Raw genomic sequence first — 17,998 nt, 5'->3', positions numbered from 1 at the left:
AACGGAGCATGACAATGGGAGAGAAAAAATTATGTAGACATGTATGTGTAACTGAGTGCCCATGGTGTACAGTGGAAAAAAAAAGGTGTGTTAGGGGAAATAACAATAAAAAACAAAAATAAAAAAATAAATGTATTTTTGTATTCCTTTTCTAATATTTCATTGTTAGTATACAGAAATGCTACTGATTTCTGAATATCAATCTTATATCCTGCTACTTTCCTGAATTTGCTGATCAGTTCTAGTAGTTTTTCAATTGAGTCTTTAGGGTTTTCTATCTATAGTATCATGTCATCTGCATACAGTGACAGTTTTACCTCTTCTCTTCCTATTTGGATGCCTTTTATTTCTTTTGTTTGTCTGATTGCTGTGGCTAGGACTTCCAATACTATGCTGAATAACAGTGGTGAGAGTGGGCATCCTTGTCCTGTTCCAGATTTTAGTGCGAAGGCTTTCAGCTTTTCTCCATTGAGTATTATATTGGCTGTGAGTTTGTCATAAATGGCTTTTATTGTGTTAATGTATGTTCCCTTTGTACCCACTTTGGGAAGAGTTTTTATCGTGAAGAGATGTTGGACTTTGTCAAATGCTTTTTCTGCATCTATTGAGATGATTATGTACTTTTTGACTTTTCTTTTGTTAATATGGTGTATGACATGGATTGATTTGCATAAGTTGAACCATCCTTGTTCACCTGGGATGAATCCCACCTGGTAGTGGTATATGATCTTTTTTATATGTTGTTGGTTGGCTAAAATTTTTAAGAATTTTTATGTCTATATTCATCAAAGTTATTGGCCTATAGTTTTCTTTTTTGGTGGTATCTTTGTCTGGTTTTGGCATTAGGGTGATGGTGGCTTCATAGAATGTCTTTGGGTGTGTTCCTTCTTCTTTAGCCTTTTGGAAAAGTTTAAGGAGGATAGGTGTAAGTTCTTCTCTGTATGTTTGGTAGAAATCACCAGAGATGCCATCTGGTCCTGCACTTTTGTTTGTAGGGAGTGGGTTTTTATTACATATTCCATTTCATTTCTAGTGATCGGTCTGTTCAGTTGATCTGTTTCTTCTTGATTAAGTTTTGGCAGGGTGTAAGTCTCTAGAAAGTTGTCCATTTCTTCTAGGTTGTCAAATTTGTTGGCATAGTATTCTCTCATGGTTTTTTTGTATTTGCTTAGTATCCATTATGACTTCTTTTTCATTTCTGATTTGTTTTTTGGAGTTTTTTTTCTCTCCTCTTCTTGGTGAGTCTAGCCAGAGGTTTGTCAATTTTGTTTAACTTTTCAAAGAACCAGCTCTTTGTTTTATTGATTTTTTTTTGTATTTTTTTTGAATCTCTGTTTTATTGATTTCCTCTCTGATATTTATGTTTTCCTTTCTTCTGCTGATTTTAGGTTTTGTTTGTTCTTCTTTTTCTGATTCAGTTAGTTGGTGGGTTAAGTTGTCAATTTGAGATTTTTCTTCTTTTTTAAAGAAAGCCTCTATTGCTATGAATTTCCCTCTGAGCACTGCTTTTGAGTTATCCCAGAGATTTTGAGAGGTTGTGTCTTCATTATTTGTCTTGAGATACTTTTTAACTTCCTTCTTGATTTCCTCATTGACCCATTGGTTTTTTTCGTAGCATGTTGTTTATTCTCCATGTAGTCAGTTTTTTGTCATTTCTTTTCCTGTGGTTATTTTATGGTTTCATGCCATTGTGGTCAGAGAAGATACTTGAAGTAATTTCTATGCTTTTAAATTTGTTGAGGTTAGCTTTATGCCCCAGTATGTGATTGATCCTTGAGACCATCCCATGTGCACTTGAGAAGAATGTATATTCTGATGTTTTTGGATGTAATGTCATTAAAATACTGATTAAGGCAGATTTTTAAAAATTTTTTCCTCCTACATTCTAGAAAGTCCTTGGTTTAAAGAAATAGAATCCTGGTATTTTGTGTCATTTACTAACTGAATGCCTCATAAAAATCTGCATTTCTTATATTTTCAGCTCCATATCTAAATCTGGTCACAAGAAAAGATGAACTAAGAATAGAATTGACTTAACTTCTTCTAGATATAGCAGATGATAATTTATAGTTAGGTAGATACATACATGCATACATAGAAAAAATCATCTTTTTAAGGCACTGCAGTCAATAATTTTGATAAAGAAAAATTGTAAATCTTAGGAATCAGTAATATATGTTACACTAAAAAAAAACTGAGAATACATGTATTTCACAGGTCAATGTTTTTAAAAATTGTGTGAATTTTTCCAAAGGTGTCCATTTTGCAAAGAGTTTTTCTGAGTAATTTTATTTGGAAAAGTAAGAGATTGCAATGGTATGATATTAAGATCCAGAAAAAATGTCCAGTGACCTTCTACCTCATTTTTTCAGTATTTTAAGTGTCAGTTCTCAGCAGAAACATTAAACTAAAATTAGAATCCCATTAAGTTTTGCCAAGTAACAACAAAAGTATGTGTAACCTGTTAATGACAGCATGCTTTACTAGGTTACTGTCAGAAATGGACTAAGTCATGTGGGATGTGCTGCATTGAATTATAAAAGTGATTCTACATGATGAACTTTTCCAAAGTGCTAACATATAGGACTATGAAAGTCAACACCCCAAGCTACAATTTGGAGAATTAAATCACATAGTTGTAGAATGTCATTACAAATATTACTGCAAAATAAGCTTTTATTTTTATATCCTTGAATTTACCAATTCAACTTATTCTTTTTTTTTCTGGAAAATGTCACTTGTGCAGTTTTGTCTTAAAGTATGTCGAGCTAGTATTTGATAATTTTAAGTTTTAGATTTCTCTCCAATTGTTAAAACATGTGCTTGTAGTTTGCCTAGGCACTCAAAGTTACTTATAATACTGTTCATTAAGTACCAGAAACTATCTAAATCATGCTTAAGATTTTCAAATGCCTGATCTAAAATGGAAGTTGCATTCAGAGACACAAGAGAGAATTACCTTGTGTGTGTGTATTAATAATTTACTAAACTAAGAAAATCCAACGACCAAAAACCCAAGGATACATTCTGTAAACTCAGAGTGTCGAATATTAGGGCAATTTTCTGTTTCCATTTACAAATAAACGATGTGGATCACAGTTAATCCTTGCTATAATGACTGCATCTTTGCCTTTGTCAGTTATTAAAAAGCTAGGGAGACAATCAAAAGCACTGGTAAGATGGGCTGGAATTATTTGGAAGAGATCTTCCATGCTACAGTTTTAGGATAGAGGCTGAATTATAAAATAACCTGTGAAACTGCAAGGCACTTCCTTTAAGTCCCATGCTGTGCAGTATGCCTGTGCAAAAGAAAATCCCCTTTGAAGAGATTAGCAGAGGTGGTTTGTATGTGATCACAGCAGCTGAGATGATGTGTGACTTTTCCCTAGCTTAAAGTGGATTAGCAAGACTTAAATAAAGGAAAATTGTTTTGCGCAGAGCTCACCATGGTTTTGGAAACATAAATGAAATCACAGTCTTAGGAACTTAAATCTGATTTCTATTAGTTCAATATGGTGAAAATCTCCCAAAAGTTTAAACAAGAAAAGGATTGGGGCTTGGCAATGTTATCATTGGCTAGTGATTATTACACCTTTAGAAACAATTTCATAGGAATTTGGGGGGTTTTTGATTCATGCCCATGGATGTCACATTATGTGTTCTGGGAGATAGTTCTGTGAAATAGAACACTGAGTAATACATAAAATAATCAAATTCTCCTAACTATGCAAAGTCTATCTGAGTGACCTTGGGTAAAACAATTAGCCTTTCTTAGTCTTTGCATTCTCATCTATAAATTGGGGAAAAGGGGAGTTCCCATTGTGGTTCAGCAAGTTATCAACCCGACTAGTACCCATGAGGATATGGATTTGATCCCTAGGCTTGCTCAGTAGGTTAATGATCTGGCTTTGCTGTGACCTATGGTGTGGGTTGCAGACACAACTCAGATCTGTGGCTGTGGTGTAGGCTGGCAGCTGCAGCTCTAATTCAACCCCTAGCCTGGGAACTTCTATGTGCTGCAGAAGCATGTGGAAAAAGCATAAAAAAAACCCAAAACAAAACAAACAAAAAAAACCTTGGGAAAAATGTATACCCCTTACAGTTTTTCAGGGTGTATCCATTGAACTATGTGTATGAAAGAGTTTTTAAAGCAATGCAGTATTCTTTAAGTTTTAGGTATCACTATTTTTCACTGCTTCTATTATTATCACATAATAAACCTCTGAATCAAAATATTATTTCTCTGAAAATATTCTGATTCTATCACAAAAAAGAGGAAGACGAATGGTGAGTTATATAAGACAAAACAAGTCATTGGGGTGGTTGAATATCATTTTATTCCCCTTTTTCCATCAGCAAAATTTATCATTCCATTTCACCAAATAATTTAGGTTGCCTCCAGCTATCAAATTTCACTTCATTTTTCACAAATATAAGAAAATAAAAGCTATAGCATATATTTAATAGTGACCCATGGACTATATATCTTTTCCCAAGAAACAAACAGTGTCTTAAAAGGCAAGAGAGCCCACACATGGCATTTGTCTTTATTTTCATTTGGCTTCCAGATGTCCAGCATTTGGTGCTCTCTTTTTTTCTTTCTTTCTTTCTTTTTTTTTTTTTTGTCAATTTTTACCAAGAACAAGATACTTTTCAGCAAACCATCAAAGTTGTTAAGATTATAAATATGAGTCAACCATCTGTTTTTATATCCTCTTTTTCTTCACTGACTTTTGACAGGTGCTTAGAGAAAGAAGCATTTCAGAGCCCTGATGTTTTTTGAAACATAAAGAGGCCTACTGAGCAAGTCTTAGGGCATTCTGATAAAAGGTTAATCTCAGCTTTTAGAATTTGGAGATTCAAAAAAACAGTACCTGATCTATTCTGCTATCACTTTATTAGCCACAGCATTTCAATTGTAGAAGAAGAATCCGCAATTAAAAACAAAGTCAAAGGAATACCCATTGTGGCTCAGTGGATTAAGAACCCAACTAGTATCCATGAGGATACTCGTTCCCTGGCCTTGCTCAGCAGGTTAAAGGATCCAGTGTCGCCGCAGACTACAGCGTAGGTCACAAATGTGGCTTGGATCTGGTGTTGCTGTGGCTGTGCTGTAGTCTTGCAGCTGCAGCTCCGATTGACCCCTACCCTGGGAACTTCCATATGCCATAGGTGTGGCCCTAAAAAGAAAAAAATAAAATAGACTGAATAAATAAATAAAACCAAAATCAATCAGGAGTTCCCTTGTGGTACAGCAGGTTAGGGACCCAGCATTGTCACTAAAGCAGCTTAGGTCACTGCTTTGGTGTGGGTTCTGTCCTTACCCTGAGAACTTTCACATGTCCTGGGTGCAACCAAAAAATAAATAAATAAATAAATAAATACACATCACTCAACCACCAACATTCTTCAAAAATTATAAACGTTTTCACCTGACTCAGATTGGTACTTTAGATATCTATACTAGCTGTTAAGTGGAAATGGTAAAGAATTCACATGTGAAAAATGAAGCACTGGCCATTGGGAATTAGACCATAAAATCTAAGAAAATAATATATACCACAATGATCCATTTCATTCACTATCTCAACTATTGATTTAAGTTTAACAATTTTGCGTCCATTTTTCTGATGATAGATATTTAGAGAAATTAAGTAAATAAGCTGGAATGTGACTCCCAAAAGTCTGAATACTTAGACTATTTATTTAGTCTCCTACAGAATGCATCATGATGAAACAAATTAGCTGACCATTTTTACCAGTCAAAAATAGCTTACAATTATCATTAATATTATAAACACATTTATGACATGATAATTGCAAAAATATAAAACTACAATGAAAAAGCAAAATATTATAATGTACCCATGGTATTCCTGAAACATTATAGTACAGTATACTATACAATATTATAGTATAATCAGGCCTTTGCTGATGCAGTTTCTGTTCAGTTGTGAACTTAAACCCATTTAGAATTACTGTGTAACTGCTGGAAATCCTCTATCTTCAGTGTAGGATTCAAGGAGAAAAGTCTTAACAATCTGAATCATAAAGGTTTTATAGTGAATATTTGAGCAAGTTCCAGCAATTCTTATGGTATCTATTATTAGGGATTTTACCCACTAGAGCAGTGTAAGTCAGGCCCAGTGCCTTTGTTTAAACTGAGAATGCAGCAATCTCTCTTTCAAAAAATTTGCACATGAGAGAATGGAAACCTGTTTTTAATAACCACATGACTCTGCTAATGATTTATCAGATTTGAAAAATAATAAAAGAGGAGTTCCCATTGTGGCTCAGTGGATTAAGAACCTGACTAGTATCCATGAGCTTGTGGGTTTGATCCCTGGCCATGCTCAGTGGATTAAAGGATCTGGCGTTGCCACGAGCTAAGGTGTAGTTCACAGACATGGCTCAGATCTGGCATTGTTGTGGCTTAGGCCAGCAGCTGCAGCTGTAATTCCACCCCTGGTCTATTAAATTTCATATGCTGCAGACGCAGCCCTAAAAAAACAAACAAACAAACAAAAAACAAAAAAAGAAACATGATAATAATCGTAACTTTATAGTACCTGGTTCCATCATGCTTGAAGATGGAAGATCTATTCCTAGGTTTTTGCATTAGATGAGTCAAATAAATTAACTTTCATGTTTAAGATAGTTTGCATTGTGAGCGAATCCTTACATCCTTTAAAACAAAAGTTTAAGGAATTCCTGTTGTGGCTTAGCAGAAACGAATCTGACTAGTATCCATGAGGATGCAGGTTCTATCCCTGGCCTCGCTTAGTGGGTTAAGGATGCAATGAGCTGTGACGTAGGCCACATGTGCGGCTCAGATCTGACATTGCTGTGGCTGTGGGGTAGGCCAGTGGCTACAGCTCTGATTCGACCCCTAGCCTGGGAATCTCCATATGCCATGGGTGTGGCCCTAAAAAGACAAAAAAGAATAAAAATAAAACAAAGTTTAAGAATTTCTCACTAATAAGAACTATTTAACAATGGAATGGATAAATGTGTTAAATTGCTATAGCAAATAGCACAAAAGGAACACATAAATTTGCTCTTGGGAAAAAAGCTCAGATTGATCTAAGAATAAACAATGTAAAATGCCAGGAATCACTTAGATACAATATATTGTCATGAGAATATAGGAAAAAGAAAATATAAAAATATTTTTGAAAGAAAAGCAATCAGTGGCAAGAATAGATTAGTAATAATTTTTCCCACATTTAGGATTAAACATTTTATCTTTGTAGTTGAAGAGAACAGAACTGAAGGGGAAAAGAAAAAGGAGTAAATATGGTAGCTGCCAGAATAGTGAAACTTCCAATCAAAATGATGTGTGCTATTCTAATGTTATGTAAAAAATATTCAAATATAATCAACCTTTAGGCTAGCTCCAGATGGAGAGAACAGAACTGAATACATAGAATGATGTTTTCTGCTTTGCTCCCAAGCCTCTTGCTCAGTAGTTGTGGATTCTCGAAATAGTATCACTGTGGATGAGAACAAACTGTTGTCCAGCAAACACTAGTGTGAAGTTATAAAATTCAGATAATATCCCATGCCATTATGGTCAGGATACATTGCAGACAAAATCTGACTCTCTCAGCCCCCAAAAAGTTTTTCACAAAGATTAATAACTTACAAATTTAGAACTTCCTAAATGTACTCGCCTCAAATGATATTCATCTTATTTTGCCACATCTATTGAGATTTGAACCTTCATGTTTGTCTTTCAGGTTTTATCCTGTCATTTGCTATTCCATTGGTGCCCCATGGTAAACCTCAAAAACCCCAAATTCTTGAAAGCTGTATACCATAAAGGGGAGACAATTATTCTTCACTCTTCCCACTCAGTTACAACCATTATTTACTAATGGCTATAACTGAAAGTAAAGGTTTGGAATTGTGTTCACTAAGCAGAAGAAAATCAAAGCCAATTAGATGGGGAAAAGAAGAAAAATAAGCAAAAGAAAAGCTTTATCTTGATGGACATTCAAAAGCTTCCTTGCTTTTCAATGTTACCACCATGCTCAGTGGGTTAAGAATCCCAATGCAGTGGCTCTGGTCACCTCAAAGGCACAGGTTCAATCCTTGGTGCATTGCAGTGGGTTAAAGGATCAAGCATTGCTCCAGCTACAGCCTAGTTCCCAGCTATGGCTCACATTCAATCCCTGGTCTGGGAACTTCCGTAAGCAGCAGGTGTGACCATAAAATAAAAATAAAAAGTTTTTAAAAGCTATTCTGTCTCAAAATAAAAAGCGTTAGCTGTGTTGGAAATAATGTCTAATGTTATTTATCATCATTACCATCTTATCATAATAGCTTCATATAGAGCTCTCATTACAACTGGGCACTGCTTTGAGAATTTTACATGTAGTAGTAACTTGTTAAATCCTCATAGCAACCCTATTGAGAAGCATGATTATTATTTCCAGTTCACATTACCATTAGCTGTGGTGTGTAGGTGGCAGATGCGGTTCAGATCCCGAGGTGCTGTGGCTGTGGTGTAGGCCGATGGCTGCAGCTCCGATTAAACCCCTAGCCTGGGAACCTCCATATGCCGTGGGAGTGGCCCTAGAAAAGGCAAAAAGACAAAAAAAAATTATTTCCGGTTCAAAAAAGAGGAAACTGAGCTATAGACAGGCTGCATAACTTGTTAATAGCTACATGGCTATCTTCCCAGTTTTATAGCTCAACATGTCTGCCATTACTCAGAGTACCAACAGATATTCATGCCATAGGTCTGCTGGGTTCTGTCTGCAACTAGAACCCATGTGTTTTATTCAGGCTAATTCCATTTTGTCTGTACTTGGTGAACTTGATGGTACTAACTTGAATATACACTTTGGGCTTAGAATTATTTAAAAATAAACTAAAATAAAAGTCTGAGGTGAGTCTAACATACAGTGAATGCTACCAACTTAATTAAAGTTAATATCAGAAACATTTATTTGCAAATGTATTTGTTTATGTTTGTTTTTTTCCTCTCATTAGCACCAGCCCTATTGAGCTTCTGAATATATCTCATTGTTTTTGCAAATTACAGGGCTTGTCTATTTATGAAATCATTCTCTGTGTCAAAAGAAAAAGATACTCTGCAAAAAAGTTCACACTCAGAATAGACTGAGTATGAAGGTAATGGGCAACTAATAATTACATGTCTGAATGACACATCCAGAATACAAATCCTGATGGTGTTTTGAGCTGCCTTTACTTCTATTGGTTAAATTCAATTATTTTTTAATTAAAGTATAGTTAATTTACAGTGTCTCTTCAATTTCTGTTGTACAGCAAAGTGACCCAATCACACACAGTTTTGGTTCCCTGTGCTATACTGTAGGGCCCCACTGCCCATCCATTCCAAATATAACAGTTTGCATCCCCAACCGCGAACTTCCCGTCCATCCCACCCTCTCTCCCCTTCCCTGGGAATCACAAGTCTGCTCTTCTGAGATGTGATTTGTTTCTGTTTTGTAGATAGGATCATCTGTGCCGTATTTTAGATTCCACAAATAAGTGATATCATATGGTGTTTGTCTTTTTCTTTCTGGCTTACTTCGGTTAGTATGAGAATCTCTAGTTCTATCCATGTTGCTGCAAATGGCATTAGTTTATCTTTTTTTTTCTTTTAATGGGTGAGTAGTATTCCCTTGTGTATATGTACCACATCTTCTTAATCCAATCATCTGTCAATGGACATTTAGGTTGTTTCCATGTCTTGGCTATTGTGAATATAGACATATAAATATATGTATTTAATGAGTGCATAGAAATATTGAGTTCCAACCAAAAGATGATATTTAATAATAAACTTATAAATGAGTCTGAAACAAATTCAAATTTCAGTGTTTTATGATTGAAACTAAATCTTTCCCTCTTTAAAAAAAGAAAGCCAAAACTTATGCCTGCAGATTGTTACTTGTTATAATGCAGGCACTGATTGCATGTATAATTAGTAGGTATGACAGTTTTTTGTTTAGGAATCTATGCGTGGTGCTTGAAAAATGCTTTCTCTTATTCATTCAGTATTTATTGAGTGCCTACTATGTGTCTGGTACTCATCTAGGGGCTGGTGATAGAACTGTGAACATAGCAGACACAGCCCAAAGACAATCAATAAACAAACAGGAGACTAATGCCCATAAGTAGAGATCGTGTTCAATGTTAACAAGATGTACTGGGTTAAATAGTGTCCCCTCCCCCCCAATATCCATGTTCACTGAGAAACCTTGAATGTGGCCTTATTTGGAAACTGGGTCTTCCCACTTAATCAAGTTGCACCTAATCTAATCATACTGAATCTGAGTAGGCAAGCCATATTCAATACTACTGTTGATTTTATAAAAAGAGGGAAATCTGCATATAGAGACAGGGACACACAGAGGTAAGGCCATGAGAAGACAGAGGAAGAGATTGGAATGATGCCAAGACATGTTAAGGATTACCAACAACCACTACAGGCTAGGAAGAGGCAAAGAAATATCTGCCCCTGACCCTTCAAAGAGAGCCTTGCCCTACCATTACTTCATTTCTGACTTGTGTGTTCCACAGTTGTGAGAGTACAACTTTCCATTGTTTGAAGCCACCAACCAGTTCTTGGCACTTTTTAAGGCAGCTGTGGGAAACTAATACAGAAGGCATAAAATAAATGAACCAATGAGTGTAACAGAAAACAAGAGCTCTTAGGATAGAGTGCTCAGGAAAAGTGCATGTCCCAGAGGGAGAATTTTAAGGGGAGACTTGAAGTATGAATCAGGTTGAAAAAAAGAGAGGAAAAGAATGCCAGCCACAGAGAATAGCAGGAAAGATTTAGAATTAGAAAAGAACTGGAGGAATTAGAAGGAGAGCAGAGGGGTCTAGAGGAGAGACAGTCAAAGAGAGAGACCAAGAACAAGACATTGAAATGCTTGAAAAGATAAGATAAAAGAGGTGAAAATGGGACAGATGTTACCATTTCCTAGTTTCACAGAGTGCCCACCCTACTGAAGAGCAAACCCACATTGCAGATAGCTCTGATTCATGATAGGAAATAATAAAGCTGTAAGGAATGTACAGGATTTCCAAAGAGAAAGCGCATTTTCCCCCCTCTGAGATTAGTGAAGGATTTGCTGGCAAAGTGCCATTTGTACTCAGTTTTAAACATACAAATATAATTTGTGTATTGTCTTAGGTCAGATTTCCTAAAAAGAAAGCCTGAGATGGGAATTCACATGCAAGACATTAAGGAAGTGCTTTCTGGAGAAAGGGAGCAGCTAGGTAAGGGTGTAGTTTCAGGTGATAGCTTCTAGCCTCAGTCTGATCCCACAAGGGAGTGCTAATTGCATAGGAAATCTCTTGCCTGGAAACAAATAGCTGAGCTTTTATACACATTGTCCAAGTAGTCATTGGCTCTGGGTCAGCTAGGGGGCTTCATTCCCAGGCCCCTCCCAGGGAAGCAGCTTCTATACCTAATGGCAGTGAACAAGAACATGAATGAAAGCCTTTGGGTGTCATTCTTCTAAAAGGGAAGATGAGCAGAGCAAAGGGCAATGGCTAGAGACCAGAAGAGAAGAGCCTATCACAAGCAGGTAGAGTTGTTCAAGGGGGAGGATAAGAATTGCCAAGACTCCTATTCATATTGACTCCAGCTGACTGACCTCATACAATGCATAAAGAAAGGATTGACCGGACCCAGAATGGGAGTCTCTGTAGGCAGTCTTTTCTAACTTTCTTCAACTCTGCATCACTGTTGCTACATTCAACTTCTTTTAAAGGATAACAAGAAAAGGAAGGAGAGGAAAAGATTCACTCTTTCCTGCAGGGTCTCAGAAGGAGGAAATCGATGACACAATTTTAATGTTTTAATGTTGATGGTAAATTCTGGACCAAATAACATAGTGGTGATTTCCACACAAAATACCTATGAGAAGAAAAAAAAAAAAAAAAAAAGGTAGGACACACTGTTTCTTTGTTTTGCCTCTGTCCTGAGATGAATGATTAGTCATCCCCTCATTATGGATCACAATACTTGTCCCATTTCCTCTTCAGTGAATTCTGGAAGCTTCTATTTTGTTCACTTAACTCATGGCCATTGAAATTTATACCATCCAGCAGACATCATCAATCCCAGGGAAGTGAGTTGCAGGAAAGTCAGAATGCTTTCACTGAAGTGTTTTGCAAGAGTAAGAATCTGAGTAACATTAGTCCTGATGTGAAACCAAGCTTATACTATAATGAAATAAAAATAATGCCATTTTGCTTGAAGTTTTTAGCTTCCTGACTTATTAATTTAGTTAAGGAAATATTGAAATAATGTTTCAATAGAATATGTGATAGAATATATGTGTGTGCATATACATATACACACATGCATACATATATCATATATTCTATTAGCAATTTTATGATGATATGGCTAGTTCCCTACTTAGAGATAATAATAGAAATATGTTGATTATCAAAAGAAAAATAAAAGAAATATGTTGATTATGGGCGTGAATACTGATTGTTCATTAAACCCAAGGGGACTTACGGGTTTAGATCAATAGCAAATTGGAGGATAATCAGAATTAGGAGAATTATTTCTTAAAGTCACATTAATAGTTATTGTCTTCAATGACAGCAGGGTATTGTCTGTAACTATTTTACATCATGTGACTTTTTTCTCCCCATTTAATGGGAGGAAACATTCAGTGGAAAGGCCAGGTACTGTGCTATTAATTAATATTCACACCAATTGCTGTGCTATCACTGTTGGCAGTTTTCACCTTCTAATAGATAACATATAGTTTTTATTTTATATTTATTTATTATAGTTTAAAATGTTACAAATTATTTTAGTTTATTTTGGAATGTTCTCCAGGATAAAAAACATGATTGATTGTAATGCCAGTGCTACAAATCTTTTGCTAATGTATTGTTTTATTGGCTCCATGTCTCTTTATGCTCCTACCCATACATTTTAAAAGTTAATTGTAGATTACATGGAGATTTTAAATATTTGTTTTTAGTTGCAAAAATTATTGAAGAATACTAACAATATATTTTATATATTTTAGATGTATCCTATACAAATTATTCAGTGGGAGTACACCAAAATTTATATAATGAGAACGTTTATAGACATAAAATAGTTGCCCTGAATTGCCTTGCCAATTCTATAATAGGCTACAGAAATATGGAAATTTGGCAAATTACATTTAATCATCATTCAAATGTGTAATTTATTTTATTCTGTTCCTAAAATATAGTGGTACTAGTCAGATAATATTTTTTTCATTTTTAGAGAAATATTGGGATTATTTTGTAACTTTGCCCATATTCATAAAGATCTTTTCATCTCTAGTTATTCTGTTTTGGCCAAACTATAAATTATATTAGCTTAATTCTCTAAAATTCATATATGGACCAGTAATATAAACACTTATAATGTAACAGGCTATCTCTCAGGCATTAAAAGAACAGCTTTAATAGTATAACTATACAAAAAAAATTTAATTTAATTCTTATGTTAAACAAATATTAATGAGTTTGTTCAGCATCTTTTGAGAGCCAGAGTAACAAGTTAAGATATTGGGGCTAGAACTCTTAATTTCAGTTCAGTCAGTGCTCTATCACTTATTTTGTCACCTTCCTCTAGCTATTTAAGTTCTCAACTTCAGCATTCTCATTCATAAGATGATGAAAATAACATTTTCAAGTATACATATGGAGATTAAATGAGATACTGTATATAATTTATTTGACCTAGTATCTGGCACATAGTAAGTGCTCATTTAATGTTGACAATTATTACAGATTTTAGGCAGTGTCTAAGGACAGAGCCATAAAATATTTCTCTCAGTTAAAAATCAGAGGAATATGCATATGTTAATATTTCAAAAATATAAATTATCATTTTCTGGTTAAGAAAATATAGCAAAATAGAAAAGATTCAACATTAAGAAAGCTTATTCCATCCTGAACAGTAATTGTTTGTTTTTCAAATAGCTTCATCTTTAAGTCTCATATAGTCTCTTCTTGACAAAATAACTTTAACACTTTCATAAATACCCTAACACACCTAGATAAAACCTACTTTCTCATATTCACCCATTATATTAGAATTTTTCTCTTTTCTTGATGAAAAATATGATAATTTTTAAATATTCTACAATCATGGAATTTATACATTAAACTACTTGGTTAAAGTATAACAAACACTTAGAAAATGGACACAGTGATCAATGTTCAACTCACTGTTTTTTCTATAGAGTGAATACTCCCATGTAACTACCATTCAGATTCAGAAACAGAATTTTACCAGCACCCCAATAGCTCCTTCCACACCACCTCCTGGTAAGTAGTGACTATTCTGACTTTCATTGTCAGCAAGGAGCTTTGCATACTTTTCAGATTTGTATAATTGGAAGCCTATAGTATGTACTCTAGCTTTTGGCTTATTTTGCTTAACCTTAGCTCATGAGATTCATCCACTTTTGTTGTCTTCGTTTTCATTGCAGGTAGTATTTCATTTCATGAATCTGTAATGATTCATTTATTCATTCTCTTCTTGATGTAAATTTGGGCTGTTTTCTGAACTTTGCTAGTATGATAATGTTTCTATAAACACTCTTATACTTATTTACCAGAGTACATATGTATGTGCTACTTTGGGGTTTATACCTAGAAGTGGAATTCCTGATTCAGAGGGTCTTAGGGAATTCCTGAGTCAAACCACGTATATTTAGCTTAAGCAGACATTGTCTAAAGGAATATGTTTTAATAGAAATGGGACTTAGTGATTACCCCTTGATAGATGAGAAAATGGTGCGTGGTTAAGGGACTTACCAATGGGTCTAAGATATACTATTCATCAGTGTAGGAGTGGAAGCAAATCAAATACCCACTGTGTGCCAGACATATTGGTGGTATTGGCAGTAAAATGGAAAGAAAAAGGAGCCACAAACTCTGCTTTTATGGACAAAATATAGTACAGGAGACAAGTATAAATAAAATAAAAAGTCAAACTGACAAGTTTATGATTATAGACAAGTTGAGTGGTTTGAATAAAATAAACATCATCCTAGAACACCATGTAACACATAATAATATCATACGCTCTATGCTAGGAATTCAAAGAAGTCTTCTTTCAGGAAACAGGTTGAGATAATTTTCAATAAATAAATAATAGCCAAGTAGGAAAGAGGAAGCAGAAGGGCCTTCCAGACTTAAAAACAAAAACAAAAAACAGTATGTGCAAAGAACCCATGAGGGTGAAGGTAATGAATGTTCTTGTGACAAGACAAGACCTGGGAACAGATAGTAAGCAAGGAGTCTGCAGAGACAGGCAGTGATAAGAATGCACTGTCCTTTAGCCATTGTTAAGGATTTTGGACTGTTTCCTAAAAATAAGAAGTCATGGGAATATTTTAATGTGGGAATGAGGGAAGGTACATGAAAGATCATTTTGGCTGCTATACAGTTGATAGGCCAGCCAAGGGCCAGCATGAATGCAGGGTACCTGATCACAGAATAGCTGATCCTATTTTAGACGAAGGTGAAACAGTGGAGATGATGAGAAGCTGAATGACTGCAGTTACATATGTAAAACCAACAGCTGGGTAAATGGATGGATGGAGACTATGTTAGTAAAGAATGCATCAAAAGTGAGTCCTAGCTTGGAGAACAGACTTGTGGTTGCCATGGGGGAAGGGGAGGGAGTGGGATGGACTGGGAATCTGGGGCTAATAGATGCAAACCATTGCCTTTGGAATGGATAAGCAATGAGATCCTGCTCTATAGCACTGGGAACTATATCCAGTCACTTATGATGGAGCATAATGGAGGATAATGTCAGAAAAAGAATGTATATATTGGAGTTCCCGTCGTGGTGCAGTGGTTAACAAATCCGACCAGGAACCATGAGGTTGCAGGTTCGATCCCTGGCCTTGCTTGGTGGGTTAACGATCTGGTGTTGCCGTGAGCTGTGGTGTAGGTTGCAGACGTGGCTTGGATCCCGCATTGCTGTGGCTCTGGTGTAGGCCGGAGGCTACAGCTCCGATTGGACCCCTAGCCTGAGAATCTCCATATGCCGCGGGAGCTGCCCTAGAAAAGGCAAAAAGGCAAAAAAAAAAAAAAAGAATGTAAATACATGTATGTGTGACTGGGTCACTTTGCTGTATAGTAGAAAATTGATAGATCACTGTAAACCAGCTATAATGTAAAAATAAAAATCATTAAAAAAAAAAAAAAAAGAATGAGTCCTAGGTTTCTGGTTTGCTCAGCTGGACAGATTGGTAAACTGGTTAATTCTGAGAATGAAATCATCCTAGCTGTTGATGTCTCTAAACCTAATGTAGCTTTTTTAAAAACTACATTTAAATGCTGGAATTAAATCCAAGAACAAATTGATTGAACTGTTTTTTGTCACCCTTGGAAATGCTGATCTTCCTCCTGACATGGTCCCAAATGCTGCCAGCAGCTTTCCATCCCTGGCATCTCAAGTCTTCAGACTTTTTAAAGCTATTGATTGTAGATTTCAGCAAGAAGCTTATTTGGGGAGGTATTTAAAGATAACATCTGTTGTATGTGCATATGAAGTAGATCCATGGTAATCACCCACTTGCTATCTACAGATCAGTTTGAATGCTGCTAGGATACTGTTGTGATTTCTTCTCATTTAATCTCCCACCATTATATATACTCTATGAATTTTTTCTGCACTGAATTTATTATCATAAACCTAATGAAAACATTTCATCTACATGGAGCTGTCACAAAGATATCTATGACTGTTTTGTTTCAATATAACAGTAGGTAAGATGTTCTTAACTGGATATATCTTCATAAACAAAAATGTCTCTAAATTATACATTTGCAATTTGGGATTCATTTAGTACACACCTTGTCATATTTAAGCTATGCATGATTCATGTTATTCTAGTTAAAAATTGTGTTTTGGATGACTAAAGAGTATTTTTAAAAGCTAGAAATTCTTGAGAAAAGAGTTAAGCATATATTTTTATTTTCATCTCCCTAACTCTATCTTTGCTTTTAAATTAAGTCTGCTTATCACGACCAGATTAATTTTTCTAAAAATACATTTTACATCACAAAACTGAATTACTTAAGGATGAAAGATGCTTCCCTACTACATACTACCTATGACTATTTCACATTTAAGATCTCTCATAAACTTCTTTTATCTTAAAAACACCACTTCATTTCTCTCTACTTCTCAGAAGCCTAGCTCTACCATGTTCAAGCAACTTTAAGTCCCCCTTATTCATTGAGCTTGAAATTTTGTGCGTTGTTCCCTCTGATCCTCATCAGCTCCTGAACAAGCCATTACCTCTCCAAATACTACCCATGCCTCAAAGCTAAGATTAAATCTAACTCCATCATCATTCCAGCTCATAGCAATCATTCATTTTTTCAGTTATCTTGATTACACATATAATCAGTGCTAGTTGGTTTAAGCAATTAATTCATTGGTTTGCAGGGCAATATTTATCATTAATAAATACTCACTAAAGGAAAGAACCTTTTCATATATATTTATTTATCTCTATCATTATATTACTCATGTAGGGTCTCAATAAAGAGATGGTAAATTGATTAATTGATTAATTAGAACAATGAGCTATTTATTAAACATAATTCAGTAATTTTTTAACATAATTATTTTCAAAGTTGTATGTGCCCTGGGGATAGAAAACATCCCATTTATGCTGTCCAGTCTTCCCTTGTAATTCTGACTTGTAATTTTGTGACAATTGAAAGAAAGACAAAATGAAATCTAAAATGAAAATAACTGAACCATTTGGAAATTCAAAGTTATTGAAAGAAAAAGCTGCAGACATTAGTCATACTCTTACTGCAATTCTGAAGAGCATATGGCTGAAAACTTCCTCATGATATTTCTTCATTGAACTCTTTAACTGATGTGAATATAAACATCACAAAGGTACATTGCAATGTCATCCAACAATTACCATTAACAATTGTAGGAATGTGTACAATTGTAACCTTTCAA

This window comes from Sus scrofa, chromosome 13 (assembly GCF_000003025.6).
Source record: "Sus scrofa isolate TJ Tabasco breed Duroc chromosome 13, Sscrofa11.1, whole genome shotgun sequence".
NCBI classification, from domain to species: Eukaryota; Metazoa; Chordata; class Mammalia; order Artiodactyla; family Suidae; genus Sus; species Sus scrofa.
The sequence above is the reverse complement of the archived record's forward strand: the minus strand, read 5'-3'. Positions refer to the sequence as shown.